Source organism: Schistocerca gregaria, chromosome 1 (genome assembly GCF_023897955.1).
Source record: "Schistocerca gregaria isolate iqSchGreg1 chromosome 1, iqSchGreg1.2, whole genome shotgun sequence".
In the NCBI taxonomy this organism is placed as follows: domain Eukaryota; kingdom Metazoa; phylum Arthropoda; class Insecta; order Orthoptera; family Acrididae; genus Schistocerca; species Schistocerca gregaria.
In genome coordinates, this window is record NC_064920.1 from 1,068,125,345 (window position 1) to 1,068,146,420 (window position 21,076).

The window sequence follows — 21,076 nt, forward strand, 5'->3', positions numbered from 1 at the left end:
CGCCCAACATAAATCCATAGAATATTTATGGGACGTAATCGAGAGGTCACTCGTGCACAAAATCCTGCACTGGCAACACTTTCCCAATTATGGACGCTCTTGAGGCATGATGGCTCAATATTTCTGCAGGGGACTTCCAACACTTGTTGAGTCCATGTCACGTCGAGCTGCTGCTGGCCCGACACAATATTAGAAAGTATCGCACGACTTTAGTCACCTCAGTGTTAGGAGACCAGTGTCATCGGGATGTGAGTAATGTACGTCTAGGGGAAGAGAAGATTCCAGGGACATGGGAAAACGGAATGTCTTTTCCTCATCAAAAAAGACAACAATACGTATATTGGAAATTACAAGGCTATTAGTCGTTTATATTTTACAAGATGCTAACAAAAACCACTGTGGACCGGTTGAGTCAGAAAGTTGACTTTTACCAGCCAATCAAGAAGAAGGGATTCAGAAAAGGTTTCAGTACAACTGACCATAGCCAACAAGTATGCCTAAGTACAGAGAAATGCACGAAGCACATCATCCAACTTCACATAGCTTTCACAAACTAACAGAAGGTGTTCGACACTTTCGAAACCTGGCAGAGCTGAGGAGGGTGAACAGAGGCGCATAGGCTACACAAACCAATTTAATCTACTACATTTACGAGAATGTCACTCTACAATTAAAGGACAACTGAATCACTGGAAAAGTTACCGTGAGAAGCAGCGTCAGAGGAGAGGACACAGTCTCACCAAAGTTATTCACTTTGGCTCTGGAGGATGTGTTAGTCTATCTTGGGGACAGAAAGGTATCAACACAGACAGACAGTCACAACCATATTCGCTTTGTATGTGATATCTTCAGTAAAGACACAAACGAACCGCCAACAATGATCCGATAACACAAAGACGCTTCCCAAGCTGTATGTCTGAAAATCAACCTCCAAAGACGAAAGTCGTGAACCTTGTCAGTATTATGGTCTCCATCGGAAACCATGCTGTGTAAGTAGTACATAAAAACATTTATGTAGGACATAAAATCCAACTTGGAAAAACAGACAGCAGAGATCACCTGCCGAATTGGCCCCAACTGGGTGTTATTCAGAAAAACAACATACTGGCTTCAAATAATTATACTTACTCATGCAACAAGCAGCGCAAATCGTCCCCTGACCTGTCAAAGAGCAGCAATGAAGGGGCAATGAGAATCACGGGTGTCTATGACGTTGCCAAGCGGATAGCGCGACTGAAGTGGCATCGCGCCCGACACGTGGCACGGAACAACTTCAAACGGACCAAAACACTTACACAGTGGCATTCGAGGGAGACAAGTACTAGTGTCGGGCGTCGCCAGAAGGCGAGATGACATCCAATGAGATGCGAGAAAAACTGGATCCATACTGATGTCCAGCTTGGTTCAAATGGCTCTATGCATTATGGGACTTAACATCTGTGGTCATCAGTCCCCTAGAACTTAGAACTACTTAAACCTAACTAACCTAAGGACATCACACACATCCATGCCCGAGGCAGGATTCGAACCTGCAACGCAGCGGTCACGCGGTTCCAGACTGAAGCGCCTAGAATCGCACGGCAACACCGGCCGGCTAATGTCCAGCAGGGGATATCTAGAGACAGAAGAAGAAGTAGAAGAAAAGTGAAATTTGGTCCGCTGTGCTTAAAAACTGTCTTTTTGAAATTACAAATGCGTGCGCTATATTTGTAAGCAGCGTAGCCGGCACAAGCTGCTGTAACAGGCAGAAAGCGGCGCTGCGGCTGAAAGGTCGCGTGCGCCTCGCCACGGCCCGCTCCGATCTTATCGGTGAAATGGCGCGAGTTTTTAAACCACTTTCCGCCTGCAAGTCGGAACCGTGGTACCTCGTGCGGCGCCGCATTAACGTATCAACAGCGGTCCATACGAGCAGCAGACATATAGCGCCATCACCTCACGCCTTCCTACCCATCCTACGTGTGGCCGGCCCTTTTTCTATGTAATAGAGTGTGTACGCACGCACACACGCACACACGCACACACGCGCGCGCGTCCACGAGACTCAGAGGGCCATAGACACGGGTTCACACGTAGATGCCGTGTTTCTTGACTTCCGCAAGGCGTTTGACACAGTTCCCCACAGTCGTTTAATGAACAAAGTAAGAGCATACGGACTATCAGACCAATTGTGTGATTGGATTGAGGAGTTCCTAGATAACAGAACGTAGCATGTCATTCTTAATGGAGAGAAGTCTTCCGAAGTAAGAGTGATTTCAGGTGTGCTGCAGGGGAGTGTCGTAGGACCGTTGCTATTCACAATATACATAAATGACATCGGAAGTTCACTGAGGCTTTTTGTGGATGATGTAGTAGATCGAGAGGTTGTAGCAATGCAAATTGTAATGAAATACAGGAGGATCTGCAACGAATTAACGCATGGTGCAGAGAATGGCAATTGAATATCAATGTAGACATGTTTAATGCGCTGTGAATACATAGAAAGAAAGATCCTTTATCATTTAGCTACAATATAGCAGGTCAGCAACTGGAAGCAGTTAATTCCATAAATTACCTGGGAGTACGCAGTGGGAGTGATTTAAAATGGAATGATCATATAAAGTTGATCGTCGGTAAAGCAGATGCCAGAGTGAGAGTCATTGGAAGAATCCTAAGGAAATGCAATCCGACAACAAAGGAAGTAGGTTACAGTACGCTTGTTCGCCCACTGCTTGAATACTGCCCAGCAGTGTGGGATCCATACCAGATAGGGTTGATAGAAGAGAGAGAGAAGATCCAACGGAGAGCAGCGCACTTCGTTACAGGATCATTTAGTAATCGCGAAAGCGTTACGGAGATGATAGATAAACAGTGGAAGACTCTGCAGGAGAGACGCTCAGTAGCTCGGTACGGGCTTTTGTTAAAGTTTCGAGAACATACCTTCACCGAAGAGTCAAGCAGTATATTGCTCCCTCCTACGTATATCTCTCTAAGAGACCGTGAGGATAAAATCAGAGAGATTAGAGCCCACACAGAAGCATACCGACAATCCTCCTTTCCACGAACAATACGAGACTGGAATAGAAGGGAGAACCGATAGAGGTACTCAGGGTACCCTCCGCCACACGCCGTCAGGTGGCTTGCGGAGTATGGATGTAGATGTAGATGAAACGCTTGCGCGTAATTTAAGGCCAACGTTACTTCAGTTATTATACAAGATATTCGTGGCTACGTATTACGTAAACTTTTACTTTGTGGAAATCAACAGCGTCCTCAAAAATGCTTGTATTTCATAATTTTAACATTTTTTAAGTTCAGTGTTTTCCGGGGATAATTTTTTTTTTTTACACGAGAAGAAAAGCTAGTAGAAATCCCTGAATAATGCAATACGTTTTTAACCTATCCAACGAAAGGAGAAAATACAAGAAATGCTGCAAATACAGCAGGCACCGGAGAATATCGCCTAAAATATGAAATTAACAAGAAATGCAAAACGGTTAAGCAGTAATAGCTCGACAAGAAATGCAAGGATGTAGAAGCATGTATAGTTAGGGGAAAGATATATGCTGCCCACGGGAAAATAAAAGAAATCTTTGGAGAAAAGAGAAGCAGTTGTATGAAGATCAAGAGCTAAGATGGCCAGCCATTTTTAAGAAGAGAAGGAGAAGCTGAAACAGGGAAGAAAATATATAAAGTGTTTTTTTTTAAGGTAAATGAACTTGAAGGGAATATGGTAGAAGGGGGAGAGGAAGTAAAAAATGATGAGGGATAAGATGTAGCGAGAAGAATATTGCAGAGCACCGACTTTGTGAAGACAATCCTAATTGCGAGTCATTATTTTTTCCTTTTTCTGTTCATCCTTGCATACATCTTTGATGGGGACAGACTATTTTTTGTTTTGCCCAATAGTATTACATGTAACTATGTTTTCAAAAATGGTTCAAATGGCTCTGAGTACTATGGGACTCAACTGCTGTGGTCATTAGTCCCCTAGAACTTAGAACTACTTAAACCTAACTAACCTAAGGACATCACACACATCCATGCCCGAGGCAGGATTCGAACCTGCGACCGTAGCAGTCGCACGGTTCCGGACTGCGCGCCTAGAACCGCGAGACCACCGCGGCCGGCTAACTATGTTTTACTTTCTATTGCAACACGAATCTCTTATTAATCTGTTTATTCTTGTTCTTGACTATGCAAATAATTTCAATTTTTTGTCTTTTGGAATAATTTTGTTATACGCAACATGTGACGCTGTATGTACGTAATGTGTAGAAAAGTCAAGCGAGAGCGACATCGAGAGATGCACTCGAACACTCAGCGAGCGTGTAATGGCGAGTGCGCGCGGGTGTCCTGTGTGTAACGTGTTGGTACCGCATCCGTTACAAAACAAACAGCGAGCTCTTATGTTTTGGGCACGTCATTGACTAGATATCGACATCGTTTTGAAGGAAAAATGTTAGACCGTTAGAGTACTGCGAGCTTCGTGGAGTTTTATAAACAACTGCGTCAATGCACTCGCGAGGACATTCACTATCGTTATGAAAACCAAGTGTCTGCAACGAAGCTAGTTTCAGAAGTTAATGTACTTTCAGATTCTTATTCTCTTTGAAACATAATTAACTTCCGCGTTCATTAAATCGTTAACCGTCGTTACAGAAACAGAAAGTATTTCCTGCATGTGAAAACAGATTCGCCAAATTGTGAATTCGTGAAGGTGATAACGCATGCTAAAAGCGGACAAACGAACTTCAACGAATAGCGAGTGAAAGTGGATTTTAGATTCAGTCGAAGCTGCGGAATAATGTTAACAGTAGTGCGAGTGTGACCGTGAAGTTACTGGGGTGCACTTACGGACTCCAATCTGAACAACACAACCGACGGGCTCCCCACGCACAGATAAACCTCGCTGCAAAACTCTCTCTACAAAAACTCAAAAAGAATATTAAATAATTTCAAATTATTTTGTTTTGTGAGAAGCTTTGCTAAAAAAAATTCCTTGAATAAACGTATTTTAGGTGTGAGTGGATTCAAATTCTTGTTTTGACACTGTTCGCATTATTATTATTATTATTATTATTATTATTATTATATTTCTATCACACACTGATTCCGTTTCACTCTGCTTATTTTGGTATGTGCAGTGATTATGATAATTTTACGTATTTAAGTGATATATGTGGTGTGCATGATATGTCGCATCTGCTGTTAGTTTCTGGGCTCCGACCAATAGAAGTAAAACTGCTCGCTTATCGTTGGCGCAAGGCACAAAATGGGTGAAAACTTTAAATCTGATAGATGCCCAACTACAGGAACTATGTTTACATTCTGTAGTTCGTCATCAACAGCATATTGGACAAAGTGTTATTTGTTTTTCGTAGATATATTCGAGTGGTACTACAGTCAGTGTCCCTTATCGTTCACGCAAAGTGATCACAGGACTTTGCAATAAAAATACTTTTGAATTCTGTTCACCAAATTCTGGCACCGTTCATTTCATCCATTTGACTGATGAAGTCACCCATTTTTAAAGTGTGCGACCATTCAGACTTGGCTTGTACTAATTACTTGAAAACGTCTTGATCGCTAAATAATTTATTTATGACGCGTTTCGAGTGATCATCTTTAGATAAATGTGGCCAAAATTAATAAAAAAGAAAAATTAGAAAAACTCTTATATCAGACTTGGCATGCAGTAATTCCTTAGAAACGTCTTGATCGCTAAATACTTTGTTTACGACGCGTTTTGAGTAATACCATCAGGTACCTATGTCCAAAATCAATAGAAAGGTAAAATCAAAAGCCTATGTATAAATAATACAAGAGGAACGAAAGCACATGTTGAGTACAGGTATGTAGGTAGGTAGGTAGGGGTGTGTGTGGGGGTGTGGATGTGTGTGTGTATAACCATCCATTAAAACTCCACGATTTCAAGTGATATACAGTAAGGCTTCCATGTTAACGAAGATATCTAGTAACAACAGATTTGTCGGAATAACAAACGCCTGAGGGGTCTGCCTGCAGCCTCTGAGAAATAAGCAGATATTCTGCATGCTTGCAGGAAGTGAAAGTCGCTTTGATGGGTCGTGAGCGCAGAGTGAGGGGAAAGGCAAACCTTCAGCGCCTGGGACCTTCTGTTCGTCGACGCCGCATTCTCGCGAAATGCCTTTCAGTCTGCCGTGTAAAGCAAGCGTCCGCCCGCGATTTTAGGGCCCTCTGTTTACCCAGTCCACTGAGCCACTTCTGTGTTTGCAAGCATCTGCAGAGCTGCAGCAACCTATATCCATATGAACCTGCTAGCTGTATTGAGGCTTAGTCTTCGTCTATAACTTTTATCTCCCCCGGCCCCCTCCGTACCCAAAATGACGATTCCCATCATCCAACCCTTTCTTTTAATCGGACTGCGCGAAAAATTTATTTTACCCCCGACTCGATTCAGTACCTCGAGCCTGACGAGATTGCTGGAATTTGACGGCTACTGGCTTCATAACTTCAGTCGTTTCACTGCAAAAGATATCCGCCATGAAGTCGTCAACTCCGAATGAGAGCTGTTCCCACTCAGCCAGACCAATGGCCACTTGGCTCAATTATCACTTGCCAGGATTCCGGTGCCGCCAAACGAACAGGCAGCACCTGTTGTTTCCAATGCATTGCAGATGACATTGAGCTTTGCACACAATTGTCTGGTAGTTATCCGCCGATCAGCACGAATGAGTTGATCAAGACGCACTTCACTGAAAGGGATGATAGCTGTGCAGGGTCGATCGGGCCATGGCGCACCCTTTCCACCACATTCTAAATGCCGTACCCATGGCCTCACGTTGCTCACGTCTGTTGCATCGTCTCCATACACCTTTAGCAAGCGTTGATGGATTTCAATCGACGTAATTTCTTCAGCAGTGAGGAATTCAACCACATATCGCTGTTTTATACGCGCGTCCATATTGGATTCCATTTCGGGCACTCCTCTGCTGGCGCCGACTATCACAGACCAACGAAACCACCTGCAAATGAAGGAGGAAGGTTCAAGCATTAGCACTACACCAACGACATCTGCTGCGGACGTCCAAAGCCACCACAAAAAAATAAGAGGTATTACTTCTGGAACGGCACTCGTATTATTTCGTGTTATACCGTTAAGCATGTTGTGTACGGTAAGGAGAGATGGGCTACAGACTGGTGCAGCAGCTGCCACCGTAAGGAAGCAGAAGAGGAGCAGAAATGATTAGCGAACGCGTGAACAGAAGTTTTACTTAACTTAGAGCTTTCTCCAAGCGTTGCGAAGAAACTTTACAAAAGAACAACAAAGTGAGCCGTTACGAGAAGCGAAGAGAGCGTCGTGCAGCGTGAGGCTCGTTACTAATGCACGAGCTAACTGTCGAAGGCTGGAGACTGCGAGTGTCAGAGGGCGCCCTTAGTCGGAGCCACTGTAGGCGTGGTCAGAGAGCGCGCATCACTTTGGATCTGCAGAGTCAGCGCGCGACTGCTACCAACGTCTGTCGGAAATGGGCGTTTCCGTTGCCAACAGTGATACGCCGGTGACGGAGGTGCCGATCTATGATACCACGAAACATTTTCCACAAACTTTTATTTGTCTCTAAAAATGTTCTAAGATTCTAAACACTTCTAGTCGACTTAAAATTATACTTGAAAGGCCTCGAGACTGCCACAAAACAGTCCAGCGACCCCAAAAATTATTCATTCGACACTAGTATCAGTCGCTATACGCACATTCTCACCATCATGGTGCTATGTATCGATTAACCTTGCCACATTTAATTCCATTTAGTAATTGTTATTTGCACTCAGTTTGGTTAAGATTGTACCAGCGCTTAAATTCTCAAAATCATCGCTACCCGTAAGTGTGCTAGGGACGTATATTTCCTTCACAGTACTTTTTGTAGGTGAGTATATTACATATAGAATGTTCGCAATACAGGTACTGAGAAGTGAATGTACCAAATGTGTTTGGAACATCTACAGATGCTCCACAGATAGGACAGAACACAGAAAACACACACACACACACACACACACACACACACACACACACACACACACACACACAGAGAGAGAGAGAGAGAGAGAGAGAGAGAGAGAGAGAGAGAGAGAGAGAGAGAGAGAGAGAGAGAGAATTATAAATACAATAATTTTAATGCCACTTCAATGTCTGTACAGGGTATACGTTGTTCTGTGAACTAAGTTTTCAAACGAATGATGTCCTCCTCAGGAATATTCAAACTTATCCGTATTTTTATGATTTCAGTGATTCCGGCTGACCATTCTTTTACAGCTAAACAGGACGTGATTTGCATCCTTTCCTTTGCCGTGAAATCAATTTGGTGTATCTACCAAGCATTTCTGGAACAAGTATTTTTTACACCATCTGTGAATAATTTTCATTTCCTAAATAGTTGTAAAAAAAACCTCGAACCGTCTAAGCATGGAATGTTACATGATTCGCGCAGCAGTGGCGTTGGCGGGGAGGGGCGGTGGGGTTGCTAAGACATTACGCGCAACTTCCCCACCCCCCTCTTGGGGTTTTGGTGTATACAAATGGAGATGTAATGGAACACGAAAATGTGTGTTATTGTTCAAAAATGGTTCAAATGGCTCTGAGCACTATGGGACTTAACTTCTGAGGTCATCAGTCCCCTAGAACTTAGAACTACTTAAACCTAACTATCCTAAGGACATCACACACATCCATGCCCAAAGCAGGATTCGAACCTGCGACCGTAGCTGTGTTACTGTGAGTAGTTCTAATTGCAGTGCGAACTGTCATTCACTTGCACAGAGAAACGCGCTAGAAGCACTGCCTGATATCTTACTCTTGTATAGAGTACTGACTGGTGGGCGCAGTTTTAACAACCACGAGAAAAAAAACGGAGAATCTGGAGAGGGCATCGAACTTCGGACCTTTAAATCGTTCGTCTGCAGTCCCTCATCGTCAGACCCATTAAAAAATTACAGGACCACGTGACATGTTACAGGCGGGCGGTTATCGTGCGTCGTGACCGTCCCGATGTCGCGACCGCGGCGCGGTGCTCAGCCACCCAGAACGGCCGCCGCACGCCCCAGACGCTCGCCGCCATATTTACCGGTCTGTTGGGCAATCACCCTCCATTAATAATACGCCGCTCTGGTTCACGTTCCCGAAGCTCCGCTTTCCTTTCCTTTTTGACTGTAGACCTGGCCTCTTCCAGACATCACTTGCAAAGTCCTTCGTCAAGATTACCTCTTAAGTGGGTTAAAATAATTTCAGCAGCCAGCAAGAATTTCAGCACCACGTATTTCTACTAAGCACTACTGCACTGGAAATGGTGCACCGTTGCTTTTCACCGCTAGAAGAGCAAGTATATTCAACCAACTGTTCGGCGACTAAAGGCTAACGTGAAACGCCAACAAAATGCGAGACAGTTGTCCTGAGAATAAAAGTCTTAACAACATGGGAAATCGGGTGGAATTAGCACTGAGGTACATGGATTGACTATTTTTAATAGATGCAACGTGTCGAATGCACGATTTCTTACAACATGTTGTTGGGGATAAAACTGTAGATTCAGAAGCAATACGCCGTTGAGTCTATCAAAGACAGTACCCAACCAAAAACACATTACAGCCGCCGCCCCCAAAATCTCTCACAATGACGTTACATGTCCGACAAAATAGACGTCACTCACATCTATAATTTTCTGGCTTTTTGATGAAAAAGTTTCACTGCGGATGCACAACCAACGTCCGAACACCTACGGGATTCACAAATCTGCGAGTAGGACATTAATTATGCGAGTCATTGCGCTGCGGCGAGCGGTAAGCTGGGAATTTGGATCTGACGGAAAGCGTGGCTGGATGGCCGAGGCGGTGGCGATAATCGTTCTAGAAAAGCGGAGCATCGGAGTTCGAGCCCCGCAGCTACTCAAATTTTCAACTTTCGCCGTTGCCTTGCCGCAATGCCCTGTGCGACTGAAAGTCACTATTTCCTTCCTATCTCTTTGCCATCCCGTTTCCTTTCACGACAGTTATTCGTAACTAGATAAATCCTGGCTGGTACCGACGTCCCGCCTGATAGACGCTCTCCAAACATTTAACAAACATTCTCACTCTCGCACAGGTGACTTACTCCAGACGCAGAGAAGATGAGGTACACAGATTTCATCCCAGGGGGAAGAGGAAGGGGGTGGAGGTTGCAGTTAGGAAGGGCACTAGCCAATACCCGTATTACAATGCCGGCCTCGTAGAAGAAACGTGAAAAGTCAAAATGATTAGAAGAGAATGATACCATTCGGATAAAAATGCGCTTTGCTGAAGACGTTGACTGGAGAAACAAAATTTTGGTTCACATAGCAAAAAAAGTCAAATATTTAGATTTTAAAAAATGTGAACAAAACCTAATTCACTATATCTTAGCTCTCCACTGTGCACTATGTAATAGTTAATGATCTATCGTCGTTATTTCAAATTGCATAAATGAAAAGAATAATAAAACCAAAGAACGAGTTTACAGTATTCGAGCAGAACTTCCTGAGTAGCAAAATGTTAGTAACATAATTTTGTTTGATGATGAAAAATTCAAGTTAGTTTTTCTACATTTATTTACACAATAATTTTACTCCTAAAATCTGTGCAGGGCAAGATACCGTGCTGGATATAAGAAAAGAAAAGAAAATGGGGTTTAGTGTCCCGTCGGCGACGAGACCGTTAGAAGCGGAGCACAGGATCGGACTGGGGAAAGAAATCGGCCGTTGCTTTTGAAGAGTGCCATTGTAAGAGAACTCAGCACAGCACAAACCTCTATGGTCGGACACGGATTTGAACCCTGCTCCTCCGGAATACGAGTCCAGAGCTTGAACTGCTGAGCCACCTCGCTCTATTAGCTGTTCGAACGTTGCTTTAAATTCCTTTGCGTCGCAATGAGACCTTTAGACCCCGTGACAGGGCGGTAAAGTAACAACTGAGCGAACAGGGAGGAAAAAGCCGTATCACATCACGTATAACGAGCGTTTATGCAAGGGAACTTAAGACACGCACTTACGTGATCGAATATTGAAGGTTCATGCATTTACAACCCTTCCATACCAGTTATGTTCAAAAATAAACTTTCTTAATATTTTACAGTGATTCTATAACACTTTATTAAAACAGCTCTCTCTACTGATCCCAAGCATTTTTTATGCATTACATACGTAATCACTCAACTGACTTCGAAGACTATTGCCAACAGTGCCTAAAGAATAATCAATGACAGTATTGTAATACATATCGTTTACAAGTGTAAGACGTATACGAATCCCGTCGGTTCATCTACATCTACATGACTACTCTGCAATTCACATTTAAGTGCTTGGCAGAGGGTTCATCGAACCACAATCATACTATCTCGATACTATTCCACTCCCGAACAGCGAGCGGGAAAAACGAACACTAAACCTTTCTGTTCGAGCTCTGATTTCTCTTATTTTATTTTGATGATCATTCCTACCTATGTAGGTTGGGCTCAACAAAATATTTTCGCATTCGGAAGAGAAAGTTGGTGACTGAAATTTCGTAAAAAGGTCTCGCCGCGACGAAAAACGTCTATGCTGTAATGACTTCCATCCCAACTCATGTATCATATCTGCCACACTCTCTCCCCTATAACGCGATAATACAAAACGAGCTGCCCTTTTTTGCACCCTTTCGATGTCCTCCGTCAATCCCACCTGGTAAGGATCCCACACCGCGCAGCAATATTCTAACAGAGGACGAACGAGTGTAGTGTAAGCTGTCTCTTTAGTGGACTTGTTGCATCTTCTAAGTGTCCTGCCAATGAAACGCAACCTTTGGCTCGCCTTCCCGACAATATTATCTATGTGGTCCTTCCAACTGAAGTTGTTCGTAATTTTAACACCCAGGTACTTAGTTGAATTGACAGCCTTGAGAATTGTACTATTTATCGAGTAATCGAATTCCAACGGATTTATTTTGGAACTCATGTGGATCATCTCACACTTTTCGTTATTTAGCGTCAACTGCCACCTGACACACCATACAGCAATCTTTTCTAAATCGCTTTGCAGCTGATACTGGTCTTCGGATGAAAGTTGCAGAAAGAAAATCCATACCGGATAGGTAACAGGTTTTTCGCCCCATGGTGATGGGATAAGCCCGGAACCGGTCGAACAATAGAGCTGCTAACGCATCAGAGAAATGTTCACTGAAATTATGCTACTGATATTCACGCAAGCTGCGAACACTGATTCCAAAGTGATTTTTAAACGTTACGTGACGGTCGATGGATGCAGCCTCTGCACTGCGAAATTTATTTTATATTCCCCTGTACACAGCGTAGTCTTCTGCGTATGTCAGTCTACGAAATATTGCGCTGCCTAGCCTCTCCTGACTGTTTGTACATGTACGATGCGCTCTTTCATGTCTTTTACAAATAACGCGCGATGATCGGGGTATTTGGGAGCAGGCGAAGAGGCGATTTCACAAACAGCTTAAGCGGCCTCCTTCAGGCACCAATTTTCGGTAATTGGTGGGTTGCTCGAGTGGCCAGATTACAGATTTCCCTCTTATCTGAACTCAGGATCAACTTACGTGTAGTGCTAGAGGGACTGTCCGTGTTTTCAGGTAGCGACTGGGAAACAGCCAGTCCGCTCGCCAAAACGAGCCATCAGTCCAGCGTTAGCTCCTGATTCCGGAAGTTAATACACGTCCGTAGGACGACCTGGGACGCGGTGAGCTGTAATATTGCGTAGCGAGGAGTCTCGCTTAAAGGGACGAGGCGCATAAAAATTGACGCTGTGCAATTTTCCGGATGAATAAGCGCCACAGATGGGATGCACGCTTCTTCGCCCGCGCAGTATTTCCAAACCGCGCGGAAAATGAGGCACTTTTTTTTATCAGTTTCTGCGGTTCCCATCAAAGCTACCACGGTACGCAATATTTTACGAAAAAGCGTTTATCAGCTTTTGAATGACATATATTTTCCTCCTCCTTGTCGATCATAAGAAATCTGTTAATGGCTATTACAACTATAACCACAAATTGTGAATGTGTTGTTTCATCTACAGACAGACCTCGAGTGATTGATAAGATTTCTACTATAGCGCCTCACCTATCCTCCAGGGATCAAGAAGTAACGTTTTAAAATTTTACATTCCTACTGTTCCGTATCTAAATCGGTAAAAACGGAACCCTCGTACGATTACTTTGCAGTGCGTCCGTCTCTGTCTATCTCTGTCCGAATTTTTCTCAGGAACGGCTTGATGTCTCAATTTCAAATTTTTGTCACATGTTAATGTCTACGATTACTTGGCGATCCAGGAAAGTGAAGCGTCTAACTCAATGCAACCAAAACATATGGCCATTTACGTCAAATATTTTGAAACTAGCAGACTCACTCATCAAAACCTACATGGTCTTCCCGTTGACCTAGATTCATTAAATTTGCCAAGAAGCAAAGTTTCACACTACAGCCAAAGGAAAAAATTCTAAAACTGTTAATTTGTAATTATATCACACGAAAAACGTTTTCGTCATTTGTTATCTGATCGTCTGTCTGTCTATCCGTCCCTCGTTCTGTTCGCTCTCTCTCAGGAAAGGGTATGTGCACTAAGTTTAAATTTATGGCATATACTTATGTCTTTATCCCTCTGGCAGTGTAAAAATGTTAAGCTTCTTAGTCAATGCAGTCAAAAGATACGGCCAGTTATGTCACGTATCTTGATACTCGCATACTCACTCATTAAAACCTATATGGTTCTTCCCCCCGTCGTAGAATCATGAACTTCGGCGAGAACAAAGGTTTCACAGCACAAGGGAAAACAATCAGAAAACTTAATTTGTAATTATATCATAAGAAAAAAATTCTTTTGTTATTCGTTATCCGACTTCAAACTTGAAATTAAAATATTCTCGAAAGTTTTGGAATCCCTGGGGCCCGTATCTTGCCGGTGTAACAGGAAAAAATCGTCGAGTTCCTCGATTCCAGGACTGGGTGGACTGTCAACATACGTAATTAAGTTTGTACGGAGCCCTCACGCTGAGAGTCCTCGTCGCAACTGGCCTATTCTTCCACATCATCTTCATTTCCACTAATCCGACTACAGCAAGCTCCGAATATCCGGGTGCGAATATCATGTTTGCGCATAATTCGTGCGTACTTCGGCGATTTTTTTATAACGTAAAATACGAAGCCTAAAGTATTCTGCTGTTACTAAAACGAATATTTTCGTTTCCAAGACGGTAGTATGCGCCTGACTTCTGTTTTGCCGCCGGGAGACGATGCGGGCCATCCCACCGTCGCTCACACCTGAAATATTTTTCCGTTGGTTCCCATTCCACCTTGCAAGTAAATGGAAGTACTCCTCGCTTGTGACATGTCCGCAGCCAGGTTCCTCGTTTCCTGTCTAAGTGCTTGCCTAGTCCGATGGTCTGCAACTGGCAGAAGGTTGAAAACTAGACCGCCAAAAAAATTAGTTAAGTGTAATTCCTGATTCAATTTAAATTTGATAGACAGCTTACCTACTTTGTGTATGCCATTAAGTCTTTGCGTAGTTGTAATAGCACGATAGAACTGGAGGTGCAAGACACTTTTGCCGTGGACTTCCAATTCTGCCCTACACCAGCATGACGAAATCATGGCTAACCTCAGTCAGCAACACTGCCAGGCGCCCGCCCAGCAACTAGTGAGCCGCATGTTGGCCTAGGGCCGACGTACATCTGGCGAAGAGCAGAGCAGACCATGCTCTTGCAGATTCCTACGCGGCGTTCGGATGCCCGAGCGTACGCAAATAAATTTCAACACTGCCGGCTTTGAAATGAAGTAAAAAATAAATAAGCTCTAAGTGTGCGCGCGTTCGTGCTCGAGCACCCGCTGCACGCCAGCAGTGTTGGAAATCTGACAGTGCGCACCACGCTGCTATTCTCTCCGCAGGTACTCATTCTCCTCTTAATGCGAAAATATTTTACTGATGCCAACCTACATAGGGAGAAATTATCATCGGAATAAAATAAATCTGAGATCGTACGGAAGGATTTGTGTGTTCATTTTTCCCCACGCACTGTTCGAGAGTGGAACGATAGGGAAATACTCTGAAGGTAGTTCGATGAACTCACTGCCAGACACTTGAGTATGAATTGCAGAGTAGTTATATAGATGTAGATGCAGAACCCTGGGTTCGGTGTGGGGCGGGTGTGTGGTGGGTAGACTGCTGTGGCCTGTTGTGAACCACAGACGGCTACGGCGGGACGAAACCTCTCCGTCGTTTCTAGGTCCCCGGCACAATACACAAAGATGAAAAATCCCTTTCTTGGACGCACCACAGCAAATCGTTACTTTTGAGCTGTGAATAGGTTTTTGATGTATTTCACTTGAGTTCTCCCAAGGCCACATCCAACAGTTCTACAAATGGCTCTGAGCACTATGGGACTGAACATCTGTGGTTATCAGTCCCCCAGAACTTAGAACTACTTAAACCTAACTAATCTAAGGACATCACACACATCCATGCCCTAGGCAGGATTCGAACCTGCTAACGTAGCAGTCAGTTCCGGACTGAGCGCCTAGAACCGCTGGACCACCGCGGCCGGCCGACAGTTCTACACATTAACACAGCCATCCCTATAGAAAAGGATTCGTCGCCCATTATTAGGACGTCAGCTTCTTCCCTCAGAATGGCGTTCATTATGCCACAGATTCTTTGCCTTGCAAAAAATCCCCTCACTTAGCTGTTGGACCATCATTCTTCTGTAGGGGAGAAATTTCAGATGATCTTGTGAGATGCGATGACGCGAACGACGTGACATACCCAGCGCTACAGCCTTCCGCCTAGCGAATCGTTTCTGAGTAGCAAAAATTGTCCTCTCCCTTTGTCTCGTTTTCCGGAGTTCGGAATGAACAGGGAAAAACCACTTCTAAACGCCTCAATCCATTTGAGTAAACTGTTTCGATGTGGGACTGCACCGCGACGTTCGAAATTAAAATTTCGTCGGAAAAGACTGAACCGTGACCAGAGAACGCCTGTTTCCAAAAAACTGCTCAACAGCAAACACGCGATGCTCTACGCTCCACAGCGACTGACACTGCGTCGTTTGCCAGAGGTCGCCCAAGGACACCACCTCCACTACTCGCTAAATACTAGTGTTTTAAAAAACGGTCACGTTGGCTTTCCGACCATAGTGTTACCAACGCTGTAGTCAACCAGTTCTGGACTGCGGGCTTTGCAACCAGAGCTTCCCCCACTGCTGGTTTTGTAGGCAAGTCATTTATCAGCACCGCCAGTCGCCTCACCGCCAGCCTTCGTTTGTGTATACTTATGTAGCCCTAAGCTACTTGAATTCTACAGACAGTGGGCAACGGAAATATTTACAGTAAGGAAAGTGAAGTAGCATCTTCACGACGATGGTCATCGCTCATGGGTGCACAAAAAATGTGATGAGCACATAATACAACATGGTCGTGCGTCAATTCCGAACGGAGTAAGTTCCGAGGCCGTTTAAAAATTGCACATAGCAAAATCATGGCTGAAGAGTAATATTCTTGCCTTTCTGACGAAGCAGATGCGCAAACTAAGAAACGAATGCTTGAGTGTAGGAAAGAGTCCGCGAAGAAAAGGCAGCACCTGTTTTCCAAATTTTTGGAAGACTAATTTTAAGAGCTGAAATATAAAGGTTTAGATTTCGTCGCAAATACGCCAAATTGCGAGAATTCCAAGAATGCATCGTGTAAAGTAAGAAAGGGAGCTATTAGGACCATCCATAAACCTGGCAGTAGTTCTGAGAGTCAACTGGGGAAGACAGTTTGAAATTAACTAAAGCTTTCTTCTAAACTAACGATGAGACTCTTCCTGACACAAGAATCCTCAATCCGACTGTCTGCTTTTTATATCTCCAGTTTCGACTCCATTCCGAAGTTTCCTTTCCGAGCGCCCGAATGCATGTAGTTATTAAATGTTTACGATTATTAACTCAAGTGCAAAATATTTGCGCTGTTCGCAGCAAGCCTGGTATTTCGATTTCGCTATTTCTTAACACGAAATCGTCACTGAGCATCCAATTTACTTCATTCGCTGCTAATCTACAACATTATCTCTTAAAGTGATTGTACTGCACTCTCTTAGGCCATATTAAATTCCGTTCCCAGCAAAAAACAATTTCGTCCTAGTTTCCTCAATGACGTAGTAACCCAACAGTTGCGCTCTACCGATTATTCAAAACTAATACACTAGTTTTAAGTATTAAGAAAAAATAGGACACATTGTTGCCTCACTTGCAACTGTGAAATCAAATAGGTAAATACGCAATATTCACGGTAACGTATTCTGTATTGCCACGCGTAATTTTGTGTTCCCGGGCACGTTTTTCTTTCTTGAAAGCTACCTGCAAACAAAAACGAAATGTTCGTGGAATGTAGATTAAAGTGAAGTGTGTGGCAGGCAATATTCATTCAACAGAAATTATTCTTGAGTTGCCGGAAAAAAGCGCGCGCATTGTCACTATGACCACAGAAAGTGATTCTTGTTGACATACTGCAGAAACCTTAGTGCGCGTATCTAATTTCTACATGCTAGCAACTTCACCTGACAGTACTCCAAGAAAACTGGCTAGCGTTTGATGCACGTCGTAACGTACCTGAAACAGAAAATTTTGCTTTAATTTGTGTCTTACTTAGACAAACATAGACAACTGAAATAATTGTATTTATAGGCAATGAAAATAATGTTCTTAAAATAATTATTAGTTATTTTCTACTACTTTACACGTTGATTCTTATTAACGTTTGAAAAACTCCCAATCGGTGCAGAAGACATTGAGACAAGTAATTTAATATCAGAAACAGGGGGTCGCAAATAGCCCAAAAGTGGATTACAAATGCTGAACGTGTGTTGTCAGATGACGTACCTCGGCCGCACGTGAAACGGTTAAGCCCATCAGGTCTGTCGTACCGGAACATCTCAATCCAAATCAAGTATCAAGTTGGTGTGGTCCGGGCCTACCACTACGTCACTGCGTTACGCCAGTATTTGTTTACATTCACGTAAGATTTATTATTTTACTTACTGATTTCATGGTCTCCGCTGGTTTACTGCAAAGTAAATACAACAGAAACCTACCGCATTGCGTCACAAATAAATGAGTATAAGCTTCCGAATTATTTATATAAAAATATACAGCCTACAGTTGTAGGTTAACTTTATCGTTTACCTAGGTTTCAACGTTAGTAATAACGTCGTCTTCAGAACACAAAATATTATTTAAATGTTTGCCTAAAACAGGCCATGTCCTAAGTCAGCTATGTAAAAACTTCATGCATAACCATAAGGTTTTGTCACTTCTATAAAACAAGCTGTCGGACTTATGACATGGCCTGTTTTAGGCAAACATTTAAATAATATTTTATGTTCTGAAGAAGACGTTATTACTAACGTTGAAACCTACGTAAACGATAAAGTTACCCTGTCACTCTAGGCCCAGCAACACTAGGTGCGGTGGGACATCACCACAGCAAGAAGGCAACAGAAAAGGGAAAACAAAACAGCACAATGGATCAAACAAAATGTAGGGAGAAGGCAGGGAGAGCCTGAGGAAAATTCAAGGACTTATATCTGGGAGTATGAACTACTTATGCGAAGAAGACCGAGGACAGACAAAACCACGCAAAGGTCGTCTCCAAACACCCAAGATGAGGTAGGTGGGAGCGCAATTTAAGTGTGAAGAACCAAAGGCGGGGGCAGAGCAGCAAAATATGGGTCACCGTAAGTGCAGCCCCACAACTACCAAAGGGGTGGGGGATGGCTCATTGCAGAGTATAAAACCATTGGTCAACCTACTATTCCCGCCTGGAGAACCGGGGAAGGGGGGCTGGGGGGGGGGGGGGGGGGGATGCCACATGGTGGCAGTTTCCTTGATGGTGCGACTTTATCAGACACGGCGGTAGCATCCTAAGGGTCAGCCCATGATTGAGCGAAAAGGGTTTTGATGTAAATCCGCAAATACGTCGCTGGAGCAATCAAGGAGAACGAGGTGGTAGACTGTCGCTCCGCTCCCATCCCCGCCGTATGATCAGCAAGCTCATTACTTGTGATACCTACGTGGCCAGGGACCCAGGGAAATCAAAATTAGCGAGAAGGTAGTGGATGGCAGAGCAAAGGTGTGGCGAGAGAAACACTGAGGGTTAGCCTGAAGGCCACTCAATGAATTCGTAAACAACAAAACTCGGATGAGGGAGGACCATTTAATAGAACAGAGGTTCGAACAGGTGACCATAAATTCTGCAGTAAACACTCGGCACATGGCAGGCAAGGGTTAACAGAAGACGTGCAGCATATCCCACATGATCAGCTGATTTAGAGCCATCAGTGGAAAAAACAATGGCATCCTGAAACGCCTCAAAAAGAGCATTAAAAACAAACAACAGAACACTACTGAAGCGATGGAGGCTTTTCGTCCCTGGAAGAGATCGATCTGAATCCGCAGCCAAGGAACTAACCATGTGGGCGTGGTCGGGAGAAAACTTGGGGAAGAGAACAAGGAGGGGAGATGGCAGTCACAGTGGAGAGAAGCGAGATGGAGCCCAACTGGTTAACACACCCGAGGGCAGACAGAAGGCAAGCGACGGCTCCAAGGAGCAAAAATAAGAGTTTTGGAAGGGTGAGAAGGGAAAAAGCAAAGGTAACCAGGAGCTGGGAAAGCCAAATCAAACAGGGATGTATCCTACTGTCACCCAGAAGACTAACGACATGGCTAATGTGCAAGACACCTGTGACTTAATGGACACCATGAGGGTGAACCAGGTCCAAAAGGAGAAACGTGGAAGGGGCAGCTGACGCATAAACGTGCCAACCATAGTCCAGACAGGACAGAACTAAGGCCTGGTAAAGGGGCAGAAGAGTCTAGCTATCTGGGCCCAAAGAGGTGTGGGCAAGGAAGCAAAGAACATTTGAGTTTAAGAAAACAATCAATCTTCAGATGAAGGATCTGTAAGCTTGTTGTCAAAAAAAGACCAAAAAACGGAACTGGAGGACTATGGTCAGGGGTTGGGCATCAAGGTAGAGCTCCAGATCAGGATGGACCATAGTATGGCGACAGAAATGCACCACCCTCCCCTCGACTTAAGGGGAGATAAACGGAAAACGGAAAATATGGGAAAGAGTCCACACGGAAGAGCATTGGATGGCACCCTGGAGCTGTCTTCAACAGAGGCCGCTGAGTGCGAGCTACTCCAAAAATAGAAATCATCCACATACAGACCAGGGGTACTTATGGCCCGGCAGAGGCCGTAAGTCCATTAATAGCGATTAGAAAAAGAAGTACACATAGTAAGGAACCCTGTGGAACATCATTCTCCTGGGTCTGTGGAGAGCTGTGCCAATACGGACTCTGAAAGACCGGTGGGCATGGACTGGTGGGTAAAAATCGGCTGGGGCTCAAGGAGCTTAGGATGGGTGTGATTGCGCCAGGCTGTGTTGGTGGCCTTACGAAGATCGAAAGAAACTGTGACTACACGGCAGTGCTGAGAAAAGGCCTGCTGAACTGCGGTTTCCAAATGAAGCACATGATCAACTGGAGACTGTCTCTCGCAAAAGTCACACTGATAAGGAGATATAAGACCCCAAGATTCAAGGACTCAACTGAACCAACGAGCCACCAGTGGACATTTGTCAGGCTGATGGACCAGTAACTAACAAGGGACGCTAGATACTTGCTAGGCTTAAGGATAGAAACCATAACACTATCTCTGCATTGACAGGGTAAAATGCCTTGGAGCCAAATATGGTTAAACACCTGGAGGAGATATTGCCATTGCTCAGGACTGAGGTGAAGCAATTGGTTATGAATTGAGTCAGGCCCAGGAGCTGAATTGTGAGAAGAATGGAGGGGCAGAAGGAGCTACCATTCAGTAAAAGGTTCATTGTAGGATACCACCTGCAAAGGGGTAAAACGTAAGTGGGATGTTTCAACATGCTGTTTCCAGTGGTGGAAAGTAGCTGGATACGAGACTGTCGCCGATGTTGTTGCAAAGTGAGTCAAAAGATGTTGTATGAGAACTGATCTGTACAAAGGTCACTTGGAAGCTCAAGGCACAGAATAGAAGGCTGCTGCTGACAAC

General features: G+C 44.1%; 1 protein-coding gene across 2 annotated transcripts in view; it reads right to left on the reverse strand.

Annotated features, from left to right (window-relative positions):
* Nucleotides 1-21,076, reverse strand: part of LOC126281481 (mannosyl-oligosaccharide alpha-1,2-mannosidase IA) — a 713,290-nt gene that overhangs the window by 475,233 nt on the left and 216,981 nt on the right. The gene's annotated exons all lie outside the window — the stretch shown is intronic.